Source organism: Cheilinus undulatus, linkage group 16, assembly GCF_018320785.1.
Source record: "Cheilinus undulatus linkage group 16, ASM1832078v1, whole genome shotgun sequence".
NCBI lineage: Eukaryota > Metazoa > Chordata > Actinopteri > Labriformes > Labridae > Cheilinus > Cheilinus undulatus.
This window is the reverse complement of record NC_054880.1, coordinates 5,388,885-5,396,614: the sequence shown is the minus strand read 5'-3', so window position 1 is coordinate 5,396,614 and position 7,730 is coordinate 5,388,885. Positions and strand designations below refer to the sequence as shown.

General features: G+C 41.1%; 1 long non-coding RNA gene across 1 annotated transcript; it reads right to left on the bottom strand.

Moving 5' to 3' along the window:
• Nucleotides 1-6,533: 6,533 nt before the first annotated feature.
• On the bottom strand, nt 6,534-7,372 carry LOC121523890. Its single transcript, XR_005993068.1, has 3 exons — nt 7,311-7,372; nt 6,684-6,745; nt 6,534-6,585 (listed from the first exon to the last, which is right to left on the bottom strand). It is a non-coding gene; the product is annotated as an uncharacterized LOC121523890 (long non-coding RNA).
• Between the last annotated feature and the right edge of the window lie 358 nt (nt 7,373-7,730).

The following is a 7,730-nucleotide window of genomic DNA, read 5'->3' as shown; positions in this document are numbered from 1 at the left end:
CCTGTGGACCACTTAAAACTTAGAAAGCTTTAAACTCAGATACCACTTAGTAATCCAGGTGTTCATCTTCTTCATGCAGTGAAGCCGCTAAAGAGGAGGATGGTGAATGGCTGACCCAGGAGGTAGTAATGCAGGGCACCGACTGCCCAGCCAGGCACTCCTTCATCACTGTACTGTACAGTGACTCCTTCTTTGATCACTTGCGACTGGGTGGTTGACCCCTTGCACCTGCTGAGGCAAAATGACCCCCAGCCCTCTGTTTGAGGCTTCTGTTTGCAAAATGAAAGGGAGAGAGGAATTAGGTGTGTAGAGGAGTGACTCCCCACAGGGGTCTTCCTTAATCAACTCATACTCTAGCTGCTTCACCTACTGGACCTGATCTGAGGCACTCTTTTGGGTCAGGTCAGTCAGGGGGCTGGCCAGGTCTGCAAAGTTTTGGATGATGCACTGGTAGTAGCCATCTCCAAGGGCCGCCTCACCTCTGTTTGGACTAGGGGCTGGGGAACTCTGCAAAAGCCAATGTCTTGTCTACCTGTGGACGCACCTGCCTGGTGGTGACCCAGGTATCACTTCCGTCTGTCCAACTGCATACTTCTTTGGGTTGGCAGTGAGCCCAGTCTGGTTCAGAGTCTCTGACCAGCTCCTTCTATGAAGATGACATCACGCAGGAAGCAGCATATGCAACACATGGCTGCAGCATCCAGTCCATGAGATGCTGGAATTTGGCTGTGGTACCAGAGGTCTAACAGATTGGTGCAAACTGTACAGCCAGGGAGGGCCATTTTCTCCTGAGACTCTGGAGACAAAGAAACCTGTCAGTAGTCCTCATTCCATCCCATTGTCAAAAACATACTGCCTGTTGCCTTTGGTCCAATCCAATGCAAAGAAAAAAAAAAGAAAAGTTCCCAGCCAATCCATGAGTTCACCAAACAGAAGCTTTTGGTAAGAATCAAATTGTGATACAACACTCACCCTGCAGTAGTGTAGACCCATCCTGGGGCTGCACCAGACACTGTCAGAATCATCTATTACTCCCATTGCCTTCAGTTCTTGCTGAACCATCTTTCTCTTGTGCTCAGGCAGTCTGTAAGGTTGTAGAAGAACAGTCACGCCTGGGGGTGTCTCTATTTTGTGCTGTATGACATTGGTGCCTCCTGCCAGAGGGAGAACATGTCAACAAAACACTACTGCAACATGACAATACCTTTTTTCTAGAACTGCAAGAGACAGCTGTCACCAAGGAGAGGGGTGGAATTGATGGAATGCAACACCTTAAGGTCCAACTTCTTTCATTCTTCTACCACATTCTCCAGAGAAACAGACTCCATCTTTCTCTACAGTTTAAGGAGGTTTAGGTTGCAGATCGGTGTTGCCCCTCCACTGTTGTGGAGTCATGTGACCATAGAGGGTCCTTGCCACTTGACAGGTAATTTTGAAGTAGACAAGCAATGCTTGGCATATAGTGACATATAGTGCCAAGCATTACCTTTTTTCTCCACAATTTAAAATGCTTAATTTATTAATTAATTATTAGTGGGAGAGTATTTATCAGGACCTATATTCTGGCTCACTCTCTTCTCCTTAGATAACTGTCCTTTCCTGAGCCTTGAGCAGGTCTTCCTTTTTTTCCAATAACAGCCTGAGTGAGTTTATGAGTTGGTATTTAAAGGTCTATATGTTTAGGTAAGTTTATGGAAAAGATGTTGGAAAACAGATCCATTAATGCATTTAGTAAAATATAAATGTGGTACATAAAATCTAAAAATATATATTGTTCTCCTCTCTTTCTTCTTTCAGGCTGTTCATGCTTTCCAAATCAAACTAGTTTATTTCTGCCTGCCACTGATATTTCTGACTGTCTGAAGACAGTCTTTAGCGGTGGGTCTCAACCTTATTCTACCCAAGAGCCATATTGTGTTAAAATACTTTAGCAAGAGCCATATTCCAAAACCAGGGATGTAAGGAAGATCCACAGATCAGCTGTTCCATAGATGGAATAAATTTTACAGTGAACTGTTGGATTATTCTGTAGTTAAATGGGATACAATAGGCCACATAAAAATGTCTATAGTGTCAGAGGAAAAGATATGTTACTAATAATGAGCATGTATTTTTATTAATGCAAGTTCCACCTGGTTGAATGATATGTATATCTCACATTGGGACATTTACTGTAGTTCTGTGGCTTTATTAACATAAAAAGATGCTTTCTAATTTTTTCCCACTCATTATTGATGCAAAGGGGGAGGGGCCTCATATTGGTCTTTGCCCTGGGCCTCAAAATGACTAAAACTGGCCCTTCCTCACACCTGCAGCTCTTTTAGACACATCTCCACCCCGCCTCATTCTGTAGCTTTGGTTTCCTGTTTCTGCTCTTTTGACAGAACTTATTATCAGCAGTGCATTCAAGATCAAGTAAAACACCCACATTTGGACAAGTTTCACTAGATCACATGTTGAGATAACATGTGATCCCTGTGTGTGAGGGTGACTGATGACCAATGACACGTATCGCAATGATTATCATAAAATATGAGTGTGGGAGAGCATGGGCAGAAAGCGACTGAAGGGGGCGCAGGTGGCCGAGTGGATAAGGCGTGCCCCATGTACGCGGCCTGGGTTCGAATCCGGCCTGAGGCCCTTAACCGCATGGCTCTCTACTGCTCTCGTCCCTGTTTCTGACTCTATCCACTATCCTCCTCTATCAAATAAAGGCACAAAAATGCCCAAAATAGACCTTTAAAAAAGAAAGACACTGAATAAACTTGTTAAATCGAGGGCAGAAGAAGCTTCAGTTTGAACATAAAACAGCATACCTCAATGAATGATCTTTCTGAAGAGACGCACCACCAGCAGACTTCCTCTGCCCTCTTACGCACATTCCTCCATGGCATGCACCCGATGATAATAATACATGGATTAAAACTAAACAAAAGTTTTCTTTTAGACTTGGCACTGAAGAGCCACAGGTGACTGGAGAGCCATGGGCTGAGTATCCCTGCCTATACATTAAGCAGAGAGTAACATAATGCTGTGCATTTCTTAATTTCGTCACTGTTTAAATTGTAATTACTGTTAGGGGGGCTGAGGAACATTTTAGGGTGGCTTCAGCCCCCCCAGAAATGGCCTAACCACATCCCTAAGCTCTGTAGAGTATCATAATATAGGCTAAAATGCATATTTAGAATGTGAGTGTCCTTTATTTATGAAGAAAAAAACAGTTTGAGATTAAATCTGAAGCTCTTCTGTCATCCAAAGAATGAAAAGAGAGAGGCGAAATCCTCTCACAATACCTGAAAAGTACTCTATTTTAAGTAAAAGCCTGAATTCAGACTTTACCCCATACAAATACGCCTATGGCAGTATTTTTTTTTGATAATAAGTCTGGGTACCTTTATAGTAATGATAATAGTAATAATAATAACAATAAAACATATATTTATAAATCACTTTTACAGTGCTGTACATAGATTTAAAAGAAATAATAATAATAATAATAATAACTTTATTTGTAAAGCACTTTTAAAAACATGGGTTTACAAAGTGCTTCGACAAGTGCAAAAGCAAACAGAAAACAAAGCAACAAACCCAAGACAAGAAGACATAATGTGACAGGCAGACAACATCAGCAGAATCCAACACTTAAAAAGAACTAACCAAAAATATAGATCAGATAATAATTTATCAACATCAATATAAACAAAACCTAGACGTCATGAGATGCCATGCAAACTAAGACATCACAGACGTCAATCAGAGTGCAGACATGAGCCATACTGCACAACTAAGACATCATGAACATCATCAGGATGCAGGCAAGACAGACATCAGTACCATAAAGCAATAGGATAGGAACCCAGCCAGAAGTCAAAAATAATTAACAGTAGAGTTAAATTTTACCTAGGAGCAGTTTGCCGTTATACTGATAATACAGTAGCATTAGTATAATTACCACTCATTTGTGCACACGAGTGAATATGATGTATTTATAATTGTAACAACCCATCTCTTTACAATCATCCTCAATAAAACTACTTTAACCTCTAGTATTAAAGAAAATTTGTTGGATCATCCAACTCTTCCCTGTCTCCTAAGCCTAAAGAGTGTAATTTTATCTGATTTGATGATTTCACAAAGCATTTCACTATTTGATGCTTCTGGGCAGCTGAGAGATCCTTTTTCTTTCCCTACTGCTTGAAACCTGTGGCCTGCTTAGTAAAGTGGAAATCCTTTTACAATTTACCAAATGTTGTTTCACTGTTGTTTTGCTTAATCTGCAGCCATAGAACCAAGGTTGCAGCTGCAGCTGGAAGAAAATAATGAAGGTAAACACACTTATGTTTGGAATCAGCCATGTAGACAGCAAAACTCAGGCCTAGCAAACATTGCAGAGGCTTATTTTTGCATCAAGACTTGTCTTCCCGTATGTACGTTTGAATGAATCCACCTATCCCAGTCATATTAATACATACAATGAGACACTAGCAGTGGAGGTTGTGTTGCAGTTATTTTTAATTCTAGTCTCTTAACCCCCCCTAAGCCAAGATTGAATAATACTTCATTTGGAATCCATATTCGAAAATTTTATCTCTCAGTTTCAAAACCCACTCAGTCACTTTTATTTGATACAGTTTACCACCCTCCTGACAACTATACTGAGATTTTATCTGAATTCACTGAATTTCTTCAAAATTAGTCCTTAGCACAGATAAAATAATTATAGTAGGAGACGTCAACATCCACATGGATGCTGAAAATGATACCTTAGCATTGCCTTCATTCCATTGTTAGACTCAATTGGCTTCACACAGGGTGTTCATAAACCTACCCACCGCTTTAACCACACCCTGCATGAGGCGGCAGGGCTCTTCCTGCCAGCCTTTCTCAACAGCATCTGAACTTGTAAGAATGGAAGAAGAGACTGCAGTGCTTCGATTAAATAAATTATTGAACTGTCCATGAATTGATCTAAATTTGTTTATTAGGAGCTCTATCTAACACAAGTGTGAAACACAATAACACTGATCAAAATCTGAGCATGAGTCTCCATTATGACAAAAATACACTCAAATTAAGTCTTAACACTTTTTTTATTGTCAAATATGCTTAAAAATACATAATGCAGAGAGCAGCGCAATCACCATCATCTAAAAGAGTTTCATCAGTGATCTTCTTAAAGGCAAGAAAAAGAAGCTAAATGAGGCTCATAATGGTTCTACTGACATCTTTGTATCACACATTTATCAGTAGAGTTAATCAGAATAAAAGGTCATGTTGGCTTAAAAAAACAGTCAAATTTCAAAGATTTACCACGAGAAAAAGTAGAATTTACAAGTATAAACACTTTAAATAAAAATTATAAAATACATCAAAATCTTTGGTCTCATCAATCAACAATGTAGTTTGACCATCTGAGGGTCAAAAGTTTGGTTTCATTGAGTCCTTTGCTGAAGTCCAGTTCTTAACGCAAAAGAATTGCTGTAAAAGCTGCAGTGACCAAGAGGAAACTTGTTTGCACTACAGCTGAATCAGAGGAGGAAGTTGTAGCGGTTGTTGTTGCATTCACTGCTGTTGTGGTAGCATTAGATGCTGTTGTTGTAGCATTAGATGCTACTGTTGTAGCAGTTGCTCCCTGGGCAGAAGTTGCTCCCTGTGCAGAAGTTGCACCCTGGGCAGAAGTTGCTCCCTGTGCAGAAGTTGCACCCTGAGCAGAAGTTGCTCCCTGTGCAGAAGTTGCACCCTGGGCAGAAGTTGCTCCCTGTGCAGAAGTTGCACCCTGAGCAGAAGTTGCTCCCTGTGCAGAAGTTGCCATGGAAGCAGCAGGGGTTGTTGAGGCAGCTGTGGTGGTTGTTATTGGGGCAGAAGTGGTGGTTGTTGATGGTGTGAGAGTGGTGGTTGTTGTTTGGACAGCTGTGGTGGTTGTTGATGGTGAAGAAGTGGTGGTTGTTGTTGGGGCAGCTGTGGTGGTTGTTGATGGTGAAGAAGTGGTGGTTGTTGTTGGTGCAGCTGTGGTGGTTGTTGTTGGTGCAGCTGTGGTGGTGGTTGTTGGGGCAGCTGTGGTGGTTGTTGTTGGGACAGCTGTGGTGGTTGTTGATGGTGTAGAAGTGGTGGTTGTTGTTGGGGCAGGTGTGGTGGTTGTTGGTGCAGCTGTGGTGGTGGTTGTTGGTGCAGCTGTGGTGGTGGTTGTTGGGGCAGCTGTGGTGGTGGTTGTTGGTGCAGCTGTGGTGGTGGTTGTTGGGGCAGCTGTGGTGGTTGTTGTTGGGGCAGCTGTGGTGGTTGTCGTTGGTGCAGCTGTGGTGGTGGTTGTTGGGGCAGCTGTGGTGGTTGTTGTTGGTGCAGCTGTGGTGGTGGTTGTTGGGGCAGCTGTGGTGGTGGTTGTTGGGGCAGCTGTGGTGGTTGTTGTTGGTGCAGCTGTGGTGGTGGTTGTTGGGGCAGCTGTGGTGGTGGTTGTTGGTGCAGCTGTGGTGGTTGTTGTTGGTGCAGCTGTGGTGGTGGTTGTTGGGGCAGCTGTGGTGGTTGTTGTTGGGGCAGCTGTGGTGGTTGTCGTTGGTGCTGTTGTTGTGCTTGATTGTCCGTTGCTTGAAGCTGTAAGGCATTGGTGTAAGGGATCATTATAAATTCATGTTTTTATATTTTTAAATCACTTTCTACCATTTTCCCCTACAGTGTGCTGTTTAACTCACCAACTAACAGGAGAACGACGACAACAATTTTCATCATCATGGTTGAGGAGGTTCTTGTGCTGCTGTAGAAAACAAAGGCAGTCATTTGTAAGATTTAGAAAACTTGATATAAAACTCAGTTTATAACTTTAGTTATGATATATCAGTTATTTATATCTAAATTAAAATGCCTGGAATCAGTTTGGTTCTTTATAAAATTTAAAAAAAGAAAAACCTAGTTCATGCCAGATTTTCAACATCATCTATTACTATTATTATAGTCTGCCTTGGGGCTAATGATAAGTCGCATCATTTATTTTAGTGGGTTGTGTGTCTTCCCCTATTTTGTACGTTAAGTCAGTCTTCCAAAGTGAATTGGACTGTTTTAATCACAGTGTAGAAAGACTCCAATAAAAAAGTGACAGATCTACAAATACTTTAAAAAGCATCAATGGTTACAGAATTGAAGGTAAATGATACCTAATGTTTAACAGAAGTTTTTAAGTTTGTCCTATTACTTCATTTCACTTGCTTCAAATTAAAGTCAGTGGATTTTTGTACCAAAAAACCCTTTGTCTCCCTTTATTGACTCCATACACTTATTTTATTCAGTAAGAATACAAAATTGTCCGTTGTTTAATTACTCACAGTTTCTTTGGTTGGTTCCTGGTCTCTGCTGTAGTCTTGATGCTCTTTGATTCCTCCTCCTCTGTGTCCTTTGTTTGATTTCTTCCCCGATCGAAGGGCAGCTTATATATCCACATGAAACCGGTATGATGACATCAGTTGGTGCGCAACAGCCAAAATGACATCTGTCATATTATCTACTGGAGGTGTGGCAATGGCCACGAAACAGATCATACCTTTGTTAATGTGCTAATTGTGCAGTGAAACTGGTAGAGTGGCACTTTTTTCAGTTTTGGTTTTAAAGCTGAAAAGAATATTTTAACAAGCTTTTCAATGTGATTGAAACATTTCTGAATGTTTGTGATAAGATTACACTGAGTTTATTTTTTAATTTGCTTTCTTTAAGTCCTTTAAGTTTTAATTCAATTATGTGAAGTCTGA